The following is a 14037-nucleotide window of genomic DNA, read 5'->3' on the forward strand; positions in this document are numbered from 1 at the left end:
TCCTCTGAGGACTTTGGGATTGGGGAGACATCTTTCTGGCCCTTAAGCCAAAACTCTACTGTTTGGAGAAGGGGTTGGGTAAAACCTGCAGACTCCTGACGACCAGGATGCTTTAAATTCATTGATTAGAAGTGCTAGGAACTTTAGAATCCGAAATCATCTTGACCACCAGGGGGCAGTAAGAACTTAGTTTTTCCACACCACCAATGACTGCCATTCCTGTCTACTTTAGCCTGAAGTTACAGGCTGGCAAAATGATCTTTTCAAAATATACCCGGCCAAGTCAGAGCCCCTGAACACCAGGGCTATAATCAGTCATTTGGCTGACGCTCCTGTCTCTCGTCTCCCAAAATTGAACATGCAGGTCCATTCACTGATTCAAAAGGTATCTATGGAATCCATTTATGTATCTAGTACTGCGCTAGACTCTGCCAATCCAGCCTTCATCAAGGCAAAACCTCTGATCTGCGGGACTCACAGTCTATGTTTTTCCATGAATGAGAGACAAGGGCTTGCTGCCCCCAAGGTGGTTTCACATGGTCCTGAATCCAAGGTTCTAAGGCTGCTTTCTTATAGTGAGGGGAAGGTTCTAGGTGTTAGGATCATAATCTTGACAATTTCAAATGAAAGAATGTACATCTCTGTGAATGAGGTTTAGGAACTGCCTTTGGTATTATAACTAAACTTTGGAACATGAGTTGGAGCTGACTGTAGAGCCTCATCATGAATCTCAAGCGAAGAATCACTGTTTTGCTGGGTAACCTTGCAGGACTGATCAATCTTTCTGGACCCAGATTTTCCTAGCTGCTTTCAGAAAAGGCCAGGACACTAATAGAAAACTCTCTGAGACAGAAGAGAATGTGGGCATTACCCCAATATAAAAACTCAATGGGGATTTTGCCTGCCCTTTTGCTATGTGTTTACAGCTGATTATTTAGTTGTATAACTGGTAGCTCCCCCTGCCATTTCTTTTAATTGATTTAGATACAAGGTCTAGATTATGTTAGAACTGTAGTATTGGAGGGTAGTATGGAGGTTCCTTAAAGAACTAAAAACTACCATATGACCCAGCAATCCCACTGGGTATATGCCCTGAGAAAACCATAATTCAAAAAGACACTTGTATCCCAATGTTCCCTGCAGCACTATTTACAATAGCCAGGACATGGAAGCAACCTAAATGTCCACTGACAAATGAATGGATAAACAAAATGTGGAACATATATAAATGGAATATTCGGTTCAGTTCAGTCGCTTAGTCGTGTCCTACTCTTTGCGACCCCATGAATCGCAGCATACCAGGCCTCCCTGTCCATCATCAACTCCCGGAGTTTACTCAAAATCATGTCCATCGAGTCAGTGATGCCATCCAGCCATCTCATCCTCTGTCGCCCCCTTCTCCTCCTGCCCCCAATCCCTCCCAGCATCAGGGTCTTTTCTAATGAGTCAACTCTTCGCATGAGGTGGCCAAAGTACTGGAGTTTCAGCTTTAGCATCAGTCCTTCCAATGAACACCCAGGACTGATCTCCTTTAGGATGGACTGGTTGGATCTCCTTGCAATCCAAGGGACTCTCAAGAGTCTTCTCCAACACCACAGTTGAAAAGCATCAATTTTTCGGTGCTCAGCTTTCTTCACAGTCCAACTCTCACATCCATTCATGACCACTGGAAAAACCATAGCCTTGACTAGATGGATCTTTGTTGGCAAAGTAATGTCTCTGCTTTTTAATATGCTATCTAGGTTGGTCATAACTTTCCTTCCAAGGAGTAAGCATCTTTTAGTTTCATGGCTGCAATCACCATCTGCAGTGATTTTGGAATATTGCTCAGCCATAAAAAAGAATGAAATTAGGTCATTTGTAATGATGTGGATGAGCCTAGAGTCTGTCATCCAGAGTGAAGTAAGTCAGAAAGAGAAAAACAAATATCATATATTAACTCATGTATGTGGAATCTAGAAAAATGGTACTGATGAACCTATTTGCAGGGCAGGAATAAAGATGCAAATGTGAAGAATGGACTTGTTGGCACAGTGGTGGAAGGAGAGGGTGGAACAAACTGAGACAGTAGTATTGACATATATACACTATCACGTGTAAAATAGATAGCTCGTAGGAAGCTGCTTTCTAGCACATGGAGCTCAGCTTGGTGCTCTGTGATGACCTAGAAAGGTGGAACGGGGAAGTGAGGGAGGCTCAAGAGAGCGTGTGTGTGTATATATACACTTATAGCTGATTAATGTTGTACAGCAGAACCTTCACACAACATTGTAAAGCAATTATATTCCAATTAAAAGTAAATTTTTAAAAATGCAAAAGAAAAAATGTAATACATGGTCATATACTGATTAAATAAAATGTTTTGCAGAAAAAAATTTTTTTTTAAAAAGCTATAGTATTGGAACACAGAAGTCAATAATTATCCAACCAAGGGATCAGATTTTCTTTTATTTTTCACAACTTGAATGAATTGAGTGTGTAAATGGATGACATAGCTCACTGCTTTCTTAAAGATAGGATGAAATGAGAGAAGAATTCTGGGACACACTTATCCCACCCCAAACTTTCTTGGGTGGGTATTGCCTATAGGTCATGTTGAAAAAGTTTGGCAGGATTCCCTATGCAACATGGGATTGATGGATTTATAATTATGTAATTAATTATATTGGCTTCCCTGGTGGCTCAGTGGTAAAGAATCCTCCTGCCAATGTAGGGTTTGATCCCTGGGTTGGAAAGATCCTCTAGGAAAGGAAATGGCAACCCTCTCCAGAATTCTTGCCTGGGAAATCCCATGGACCGAGGAGCCTGGAGGGCTACAGTCCTTGGGGTCACAGAAGAGTCAGACACAACTGAGCGCCTAAACATATATAATTATATAATAGTCTATTATGATTATATATTTTAAATATAACCATAATTATATAATAAATGTTATATTTATTATATAATATAATAATATAATTAAGTGCAATAATTGGAATGTATAGGGAATCTGCTAGGGTGATTCGGACCATCTCTAAATGGTCGAGCATGAATTTCTACAGGATAACCCTGCCTCTAATACTAATGCTGATCTGGCTGGTCACATTTAGATTCTTTTTTCTTTTTTTCACACTTAGATTATAACGTTTGCCCTTGTTTTAATTTTTTCTGGTGTTTGCGTGGAGTAATTTTTACCAAAAGCCAGAGAAAAAGACATTTGATTACATAATTTGATGACTTAGGCATTTTTAGGTAGTGAACAGCCCTTGGAAGGGGAATTAAGAAGACCCAACATGTCATTGTCTTACCACGTAACTACCAGGTAAGCACTTTCCATAATTATGGTAATTGGAAGGGGCACACCTGGCTGAAAATTCCACCTTTGCCTCTTACTGTGGGACTCACACAAGTCCCGTAATTTCTCTGACCCTGCTTTCTCGTCTATTAAGTAACAGTATGCCTATTTTACTTCCTTTATTGGGGGGTTGTAAAAATCATATGGCTCATTGGTGTAGAAGTGTTTCACTTCAAAGTGCTATGTGAGTTTTTATTTTGGGGGTCTCTCAGGATCTTATCTTGACACCTGAAGCAATTCTGATTTTATTAGTTTGGCCTGCCCTTTCTTGCCTGGACATCCAAATGGGAGTTTCTGAGACGGTCAATTGTTCATTTTCTTTGTTTTATAGAATACGCCCTTTGTCCAGGCTCGTGTGCTCAGTTACCATAACACAGCCTGTTTACCTGCTGGCTTGAAACTCTAGGACCTTTGCCTGCAGTTCACATGGCTTCCTGTAAATATCTACTTGTGAGAAATGGGTCTTATTTCTGCCTTCAGAGTTAGTGACTTACCAGGAACTGTGCTCAATGTTATGTGGCAGCCTGATGGCAGGGGAGTTTGGGGAGAATGTATATGTATATGTACATTATATGTGTGACTGAATCCCTTTGCTGTCCACCTCAAACTATCACAGCGTGGTTAATTGGCTTTACTCCAATATGAAATGAAAAGCTAAAATGGAAAAAAAAAGTTGGTGACTTAGGTGCCTGAAAAATGTTGTTCACCAGGAGCAAATTAATAACAGCAGCAAAACTCAGAACAGACTTTTAGGGTGTGTACAGTCTTCTTTCTTTAAAGGTAGTTAGCTGTATTTCGAGGTCAATAACAGGTGTGTGACCTAGCCTTACTGGGTTCCAATTAGTTTCAAGCTATGGTGGAGTTAGAATTATTGAGTCTCAAGATGAGATTTTAGAAATGGGTTCTCCATGTCCACTGCCCACCAGACATTTCTGATTCTAATAAACTCAGGGAGGCCAGTGGGCAGGTGGAGGGTGGTGATTATGAAGACAGGGACCAGACCTTTAGCGAACTTTGAGGACAAGGAGAAAAGGAGTTTATAGAAGCAGAAGCAGAAATGGGTAAAAAGGCAGGGGGAGAAATCTTACTGAGAAAAGGAGAGAAGAAAGAAATGGAGGAGGAAAAGGGGAGTGAGGGTATCAGTATGGAGTAAAGGAGGAAGATGAGGGTCTAGGAGAAGACTTCTTTGCTCCAGTCTCCTACTGAGACAGAGCAGAAACAAATATTCTAGAACAAAATCAACTGTGCCCAGATGTTCCTGAGATGCTCCATCTGCATGACTCTAAGACCAGCAGAAATTCAAGCCTCTTTATATTCAGGTCTCCCTGACTCCTAAACCCCATTCCTCCAAATCACAAAACTCCTAGATGCAGGAATATTAATAGCTGATGGCTCTTACCTCTGTTTTTCCATGTTACTTTACAAAATCTTGGTGCTATCAGATAAAGCCCCACTCCCTGAGTGTACTATTTTCCCCATAACTTGTCTGACTTGTTTTTTTTTTTTTCCCACACCATGTAGCATGTGAGATCTTAGTTTCCCCACCAGGGATCAAACCCTCATCCTTTGTACTGGGAACACAGAGTCTTAACCACTGGACCACCAGGGATGTCCCCAACTTCATTTTCTAAGCTAAGACACTCAAAGACCTGTTTCTACTCTCTTTCTTACCTTTTTTTAAAAATTAATTTTTACTGGAGTATAGTCGATTTATAGTGCTGGGTTAGTTTGTACTGTGTGCAAAGTGAGTCAGTTATACATACATGTACGTCCACTCTTTTATTTATATTCTCTTTTTCACCTTAGAAGTTTTTAGACAGAGTTCACCTTGAGTCTGAGTATTATCTGCCTGGAAAAGAGCACTGATTATATCACACTGTGCCCTGAGTTCACCTAAGGGTCAGGGCTCTCTCCTTTACTGGAAGGCGGGGCACACGTGGTTTCCTGCCCTCCAGACCAGTAAAGGAGAGAGATTCCACTTCTTTATCCAATATCACTCCTCTCTACCATTGAGAAATGCAGCACATCATATACTGTCAAAATGAGAGCTATGGGGCACTCTGCTGGGATCTCTCCTTCCTCTCCCTCATCGCACTCATGGCTGTGCTGGGGGAACCTGTCTGGAAGGGAGAACTGATCCGCCAGCATGGGGAATATGTAATTATGGGGTGGAGGGGCATTGGAAAGCTTCCACAAGAGCTCAAGAGTCACTTGCACATCCCGTTTTGTCCTTTAAACTTCAAGAGTGAATGGAATATTCCAGTGAGGAGAAATCAGAGGGGAAACTTGGGGCTCCTCCTCTGCTGGTTCCTCTTTGAGGAGCTGAGAACCTGCATGGTGAGAAAGAGACCTTCTTTTTTTTCAGCTTTTTTTTTTTTTTCCTTGTCTGTGCTGGGTCTTTGTTGTTTTTCAAGAACTTTCTCTAGTTGCGGAAGTGGAGGCTGCTCTTGGCTGTGGTGTGCAGGCGTCTCATTGCGGTGGCTTGTCTTGTTGCTGAGTGCAGGCGCTAGGCACGTGGGCTTCGGTAGTTGGGGTGCACGGGCTTAGTTGCTCCGCAGCATGTGGAATCTTCCCAGACCAGGGATCGAACCCATGTCCCCTGCATTAGCAGGTGAACTCTTATCCACTGAGCCCACAGGGACGTCCGAGAGTCCTTGTTAGTCACCGTTTAATCACTGACTTTTGCCATTTTGCTTTCTTGGTAAAACAGTAGACTTTGAGACTTAAATTTGTTTTCTATTGAGTCCCTCTTAATTGTTGGCTCCGTGATGCCTGTAAAGGTTCCACATGTCAGGCACACATACATGGACTCTGTGCAGAATTCACAAAGCTGCCATTGCTATAGCCCAGCCAAGGGTTAAATTAGTATCTTACTGCTGATGTTTGCTTGGGTTTTTTCTCTGTCATCAGACTCTTCGAAGTTTTAGAAATAAATATAAATGGTTTCACTCTGATTCAAAGAGGATTTTCCCCTGCAGCTGATTTTGCTTTAACATATAGCTTAATATAAAGCCTCACATTCTGAACACAGTTAGCCTTCAAAGTGGATTAAGATTGTCGTGCTTCGGGCACTTCCAAGGCATTAGTTACAGTACATTGCATTAGCTTTACCAGTTGTCTCTCCTGTAATGAAAAGGACAAAAAGATCACCTGCTTGAATAGGAGACCCAAATGCCATCTTTTAACTTCTCTGGAGTGTGATGGAGATGGTAATTGAAAGGGTAAAACCATTCCCATTGTAAGGAAGCAATCAAGCATTCTCTAGTTCCCTTAGAAAAGGCAAGCACAGAAATCTGAAATGCTGGAAGCTGAGAGTTCTATTCACACTAGTGATAATAGTAATGATCGTGATCATAATTGTACCAATTGTTACCATTTTCCACCCCCTCCCCTTCTCTACAGGCCTTAAGAGAAACAGACCTGTATTTTAAGCTATTAAGTTGACTTCATCTTTATTCACGTCTTTTTTGGTAAGTGGGGAGGTGCTCAAATGACAGGTGGATTTCATACATGCAGCCTGTGTAGCACTGTGTGAAGTGGATTTTTATCAGGTTCCCTGGTATATTTGTGCAACCAGATATCCCTTGATGCTCAGTGCACTTTATTACATTAGTGATTAGTATCAATGCTTATACACATGATTGCAAGTGCTAAACTGATACATCCTTGGACTTCTCTTAGCATTTACTGTGTGGTAGGGACTGTGCCAAGGGCTTAATGTATATAACCCTGTTGATCTGCTACCACAAGCCCGTAATACAGGCGCTGTTGTTGACAGTCTGATCTTTCACGGGGGCTAACCGAGGCACTGAGACATTAGTTAAACCTTGTCAATAAATGGTGGATCCAAACTTTGAACCCAGCCATTCTGATTCCAGGACCCTTGCACTTAACTGCTAGATCATACCATCAACGATGCATGAGGAAATCAGGGAGTATTGTAAGTTAAAAAAAAAAATTATTGATTTATTGGCTGCGCTGGGTCTTCATTGTTGCACGCAGGCTTTCTCTAGTTGCTGTGAGCAGAGGCTACTCTGGCGGTGCATGGGCTTCTCGTTGCAGTGGCTTTTCTTATGGATTTCGGGCTCTAGGTGCTCAGGCTTCAGTAGTTTCCCTGTGGCATGTGGAATCTTCCCCGACCAGGGTAGAACCTGTGTCCCCTGCATTGGCAGGCAGATTCTTAACCATTGGACCACCAGGCAAGTCCGAGTACTAGAAGCTTAATATAACTGGAAAGTATGCTGTAATTGTCAAGGATATGCAGATATGTCTGCCAGCTTTGAGAATTCATGTCTGCACATACCAATGTTGACATTTATCTCAAACAGGTCATGTGATGGATATTAAAAATGCATATTTTTACAGGGCAGGTGCCGTAATTGTGTAGTATAGGCTTATGAATGAGTTATCAAATCAGGTACCAATTTAGAACCAAGATGCCGACATCAGAGATGGAGATTATTCCACAACAGAGGAGAGACGGAGCTAACCAGGGGAGAGCACAAACTCTGACATCAGATCGTGATGCCAAAAACTTGGCCTTTGTGCACCGGTACTGAATCAAATCTCTGAAACAGTGTTTTGGGTGAAGTAGGAAAGAATAGCTTTATTGCTTTGTCAGGCAAAGGGGGATACAGTGGGCTCCTGCCCCTCAGAAACTGTGCATCCCAACCCTGGGTTTGATTCGGTGAGGAGTTTTTATAGCAATGGTTCAAGGGTGGAGTTGCTAATAAAGTGTGAATAGAAATAGAGAAAGCAGAGTAGAGAACACATGTATGGACATCAGGCAGGGAAAGGCAGGGAGGGATGAACTGGGAGATTGGGACTGACCCATATACACTGCTCTGCATGGAAGAGAGAACTAGTGCAGGCCTGCTGTGCAGCTCGAGAAACTACTCAGGGCTCGGTGGTGATCTAGGTGGAAGGGAAGTCCAGAAGGGAGGGGATGTGTGTATACATATGGCTGGCTGATTCACTTTGCTATACTGCAGAAATGAGCACAGTGTTGAGAAGCAGCTATACCCCAGTAAATTAAAAAAAAAAAAAAAAAAATCAGTGTCACTGAGGCACTAAAAAAAAAAAAATCAGTGTCACTGAGGCACTAAAAAAAAAATCAGTGTCACTGAGGCACTAAAAAAAAAAAAATCTGTGTCACTGAGGCACTAAAAAAAAAAAAAAGGATCGGGATATGTGCATGGCCTGCACTCCTTTAACTGGCTTCAGATGGTCTCCTCCCTTGTCTCTGCATCACTCCCACTTTCCCTGATCAGCAACTGTTGAGTCTGCCCTTTGGAACTCAGAGAAGGTCACGGAAGTTGGAGTCTGTTTCCTGCGAACAAGAAAGGAGGGACACAGAAAGGCTTCTGTACCCAGGAGTCCCACGCAGTCATGCTTGGCTTCAGTTTGGCAGTTTGAACCCAGTCCAGCTGCTGATTAGCTGGGTGTCTTTTTTGTTTGTTTGTTTGTTTCATTTTTGACTGCTCTAGCTCCTCACTGCAGGAGGGCTTTCTCTAGTTGCAGCGAATAGGGACTACTCTCTAGTTGCGACGTGCAGGCTTCTCATCAAGGTGGCTTCTCTTGTGGCAGAGCACGGGTGAGTGGCCTTCAGTAGTTTGGGCTCTCTGGCTTAGTTGCTCCGAGGCATGTGGGGTCTTCCTGGCCCAGGGATGAAATCCACGTCCCCTGCATTGACAGGCAGATTCTTAACCACTGAGCCACAAGGGAAATCCCCGTGTGTCTCTTACACAACCTTTCCAAGCCTCATTCTTTTCTTATTTGAAAATGGGGATAACAGTTTCCTCATTGGAGTGATTTGAGATCATGCCTGATTTACAGTAAGTGTGCAGTAAATATTAGCTAGCCTTACTGTGATTGTGCTTGGATTGATACAATTAAATAAAATTCCCTCCCCACCTTCAGCATACAACTGGTGTACATAAATTGCTCTTTGTAGCATTTCTCCCTCAGAAAACAGGCACATTGTTCCTGGAACCTGGGCCAAACCCTTACCCGTATAAGGCACTTTGTGCCCATAAAATGGAAAACAAGCTATTTTGACAATGTGCTCTAGAGAGCACTGTTAGTAAAACAGTAACAGGAAGGATGAAGTAGTTTAGCATTTACAAGCATGTGATAACTTCTGTAAATCTAAAACTGTTCTTAAAATAAAGTTGATGTATTTTACAAAATACGTGTTACTGTGTTTCTGAACTCACCTGCTCAGTAATTAATAGGTTAAGTTCGTTTTCATACCACAATAAACAGGCTATCAAAGGCAGCCAACAGAGAGAGGCACTTCTTGAACCAAGTTCCTTATCTATAAAATGTGGGGGTTGGTTTCTTCTAAGTATTTTTTCTGATTTGCAACTCAAATGGAATGAGTAGTCATTTAAGGGGAAGTCATTTAAGGGGAATTAAATTGTGACTTAACATTGGCCTTATAATCAAGACGGGCAGACATCCTTTGGACAGGAAACCATGGCAGAGGATGGTTATTTTCTGGAGCGCAGGGCAGCTCCAGAGCTCAGGAGGGCCTGGCCTTCCCACATGGGGAAGCTGGCCTGTCTGCAGATCTTTGGAAGAGAGTAGGATGAATTCCTTTCTTGCAGGAATGGTTAAACTGAGGCCCTCACCAGTAACTGAGGAAGAACTGATTAAACTCCACTTCAGGGTGTTTTCTTAAGGGCAGATAGGTAAGCAGCTGTTTCCAAACACTTTCTGGTTCCTTCCTTTAATGGCTCTCCAGAGATCCACAGTCCAAACACCCTTGCCTAAGAAACCTGAGCTTTTAGTTAGTCAGGAATGAATGTTCTGGGTGGAGAGTGTTATCCTCCAAGGTGACTTCTGAGCTCTCTTATGTGATGCAGGCTGAGTGTAGTGCTGATCTCAGGGAAGGAATGATCATGGTCAGAGCTGTCCCAAGGGACACTGCAGGGCTGCAACGGACCGTGTTCTTCAGCCTCTGTTTCTCCAGAAGGGCAGGCAATCCCCAGAGAGCATGTGAGGGAAGCTAACTGGGTGCTTCTTCAGACCACTCCCCCTACACCCCCACCACTGCCCCACCACCATGTCTTCACTCTCAGACGTTCACTGAGCAGATACACCATGTGGAGCAGTGAGCTTCCTAACAGGATGACAGAAATGGACGGGGCAGAAATCTTGCCTTGATGACGATACAGTCTGAGGGGATGTGGGATGTGGAACATGCATGCCAGTAATTATGACACAGCGTGGAAAAAGAGGTGTTGCAAAACAGTGTGGGTAAAGTGCACCAAGGGTTTTTTTTAATATATATATATACAAGTAAGTGAAGTGAAGGTCGTTCAGTCGTATCTGACTCTTTGCGACCCCCTGGACTATATAGTCCATGGAATTCTCCAGGCCAGAATACTGGAGTGGGTAGCCTTTCCCTTCTCCAGGGGGTCTTCTCAACCCAGGGACCGAAACCAGGTCTCCCGCACTGCAGGCAGATTCTTTACCAGCTGAGCCACACGGGAAGCCCATATACAAGTAAGGATTGATTTAAATGAGTGTGGAGGATATTCTCAAAAAAGAAAAGGAGAAGTCATAAAAGAACAATTAGAAGAACATGTATGGGCTTTTTTCAGAACCTCAGACCTCTGGGAGACTATCAGGCTTCAACCTGGAAATGCCCTCCAGTCTCATCTGGTCTCAACCTCAGTGCAAGAACGTGGTCAGTCTCTGCTTGCTTACCTCCCCTGATGGGAAACTCACCGTTTGTTTTTGGTTGCGCAGTGTCTGGTTACTTAAGGAAGTGGGGAGAATTGCTCGTGTGTATGTGTGTGCACGTGCATGCAAAAGAGAGACACAGAAAGAGAAAGAAGGACAGAGAGAGAAGAAAGAAAAGGGGAGAATGAGAAAGAAGCAGGGAAGGAACCTAGGTTTTCAGTATCCTGGTGGGACCCTTCCTGTAGGACAGTGGGACCATGAGCCCGGACTGTTTGTTCTTTGGTTAAGCTGGGGAGAGATTTTATTTTGGTGGGGATGAAACCTACTGTCCTGGTTCCAAGGTCCAAGGATGCAGGGGTGAACTTGCACAGAACAAGATCATGTGAGCCAGCCTTCAAGAACCTAGACTTTGCCCTGGCTGACAAGATTGAAACCATTACCTTCCAAAGTCCTGAAAACAAGTTAGATCTACCTTTGAAAGCTAAGTTAGAACACGAAGATCACAGAGAACTTACTTTTAAAAGCCTTTAGTGTTTGCTAAGCTACCATTTCAGCAGGCAGTGGCCAGCCTCATTTTAAGCAAACTAACTTGGAGCCTGGAGCTGTTGTGCGCAGGTCCCACTTAAAGTGTTGGGTAGACAGGTCTCAGTGATGGACGCCTCCAGGCAGCTGTACAGCCCTGCTGACCCACCTGAGATCTACAGGTGGACTTTGTAACAGGTAAGGGGTGTTAGAGACACTTGGGTACCAATTAGGAATTAGGATATCGTTCGCTGCAAATAAGAATCTGCTTAGGTGGCCTGAACATGCCAAAGAAAAGTATTTCTTACAAGCACTTCTAGCAAAGCAGGTTCTGACAAATACTGGGGATAGAGTTTCTTTTTAAAATATTTAGAATTCAGTAGGAAGGCCCAAGGAAATTGGTATTAGCTTTGTGGTGTGTTTTAGATAGGGAACAAATAGAAGCTGCCTGAGTTAGGAAAGCAGTGTGTCTCAGTTTGCAGAATTTCAACCCCAGATGTCAATTTATTTACCAGATTGCAAATCAAATGAAAGCCATCACAAAAAATGGCAGAGAGAAACAGTTTGAATAGTGGCTGAAAGTATATTTTTTTACAGGAAGTTGAAATAGAGTAATATAGAGGAGTGGAGAAAACACAGGTTTGGGATTCAGACTACTTGGGTTTGAATCTTAGCTTAATACCTAAAAGTTAATTTTTCTGGGCTTTGTTTTCCACATCTCTAAAATGGGAAAATTGGCACAACCTCAGGATTTTTGTGAGGCTTAATTGAGAAAACAGAGTGCCTGGCTCAAGAAGTTTTAGATCAATCTTCAGATTTTTAGGACATTGGGACATTTCTAATCTACACTCAGCCAAAACAGATTTTTCATATGGTTCAAGCCATTGTTATCATATCTTTGCTTTGAAATGAAAGGATATGAGCATGTACATTGATTATTTATACACAAACTTATTAAGTAGTAGTGTTGTTGCAAAGTTGTGTATACATCAAGTAATATTTAAAATGCATGAGGGGAATTTCCCACATAAAGGGATTCTATTTGTGTAAAGCATAAAGGCTTTTCCAAAAGTAAATAAACATTGTTATATCTTTTGTGCAAATCTGATCATTCATGTGTTGGGATCAGTTCTAGTGAGGTATTTGTGTTTAACTTCTTGCTCTCTGTGGGCTTATGAGAGAATTAGATGCACACAGAATGTGTGTGGACAAAAGCAGAATGAGTGTTTGGACTCCTTAGTACCATTTGTATTTTAATTATTCTTTGAGGTCAAAATATGACCTCGAGAATAACACTGAAAGCAACTAAGGTAGAATTTGACCGAAAGATATTTGACTTACAGAAGGCAGTTTCCATTTCAGCTCTATGACCTTGGTCCAGGGTTGATCTTACCAATGCCTTAGTTTCTCATCTGTGACCCTGGGTGGGACAGGGCAGAGGAAGAATGGGCCAGATAGTTAATGAGATTGGACTAAGTATCTGATGTTTCTTTCAGGCTTATAATTCTATTGCCTAAGGAAGGTCTATTGCTCATAAAACTTTACAACTGTCAGACAGAATTAATATGTCTTCTCAAAGTACTAACTTACATCATGGGAGTGGTTGAGGTTATGAGAAACGGAGCTCTTTCTTTTCCTAGAAATATAAAGAAATGAGGTCACTCAGCATTCAGTGATGTTTTATGTTCATGTGGACATCTGATATTCAGCGGGAGGTTTCCTTGTTGAATGTGCCTTATTCGAGTCACTTAATTTAAGGATAAAAATGTTCTTACCCGTAAGGAAACAGTCTATTTTAATGAATTCTTTTGGTAAAACAAATGATTTTATTAATGATGATCATTCCAACTCATAAATATATATATATGTATATGTATATATATGTATATGTATGTGTATATATATATATATATTTTTTTTTCTTTTTGACTGTGCCATTCAGTGTATAAGGGATGTTAGTTCCCCAACCAGGGATTGAACCTGACCCCTGGGAAGTGAGAGTCTGGAGTCCTAACCTAACTAGTCCAACTAGTTGCCCCAACTAGTTGGGAGTTGCCCCAACTCATGTTTTTAAAATCTGTGTTTTCATATACCAGGATTGCTTAAGGTGAAGTAAACCTTTTCAGTTCATAGACTGTGAGAGACTTCAGAGATTACCCAGCATAACCAATTCCCCAGTTCCAATTTCAGGGTTTTTAAAATACTGTGCAGTCACTGAATTGAGGTGAATCGGAAGGGCAGTGGTCCAGCATCTCAGCTCCTAGAATTGGAGTGGGGGGAATGTGAGCAATGGAATTGCCACCAGGGGGCAGTTGGGGGCAGCGTACAGTCAGGGTCCAGGCTGGTGGGCCATTCATGAAAAGTGGGAATACTAGAAAGTGTGACTTTCATTTCAAGGTAACAGCTCCCGCTAAATGCAGAATTTTACGGGAATGAATTGTTAACACTTGCTCCCTCCTTGCAAAAGCATAAACGACTTGGGCTGCAGT

The 14037-nt window shown here is 42.3% G+C and overlaps 1 protein-coding gene across 3 annotated transcripts in view; it reads left to right on the forward strand.

Moving 5' to 3' along the window:
- The first annotated feature begins 11497 nt into the window (after positions 1-11497).
- The window catches only part of GRAMD1B (GRAM domain containing 1B), a 196042-nt gene continuing 193502 nt past the window's right edge, over positions 11498-14037 (forward strand). For all 3 annotated transcript variants that reach the window (XM_061146327.1, XM_061146353.1, XM_061146362.1), the window contains exon 1: positions 11498-11746. The gene's annotated coding sequence lies outside the window, so the exon portion shown is untranslated. The remainder of the gene's footprint in view (positions 11747-14037) is intronic.

The sequence above is a fragment of the Dama dama genome, chromosome 1 (assembly GCF_033118175.1).
Source record: "Dama dama isolate Ldn47 chromosome 1, ASM3311817v1, whole genome shotgun sequence".
NCBI classification, from domain to species: Eukaryota; Metazoa; Chordata; class Mammalia; order Artiodactyla; family Cervidae; genus Dama; species Dama dama.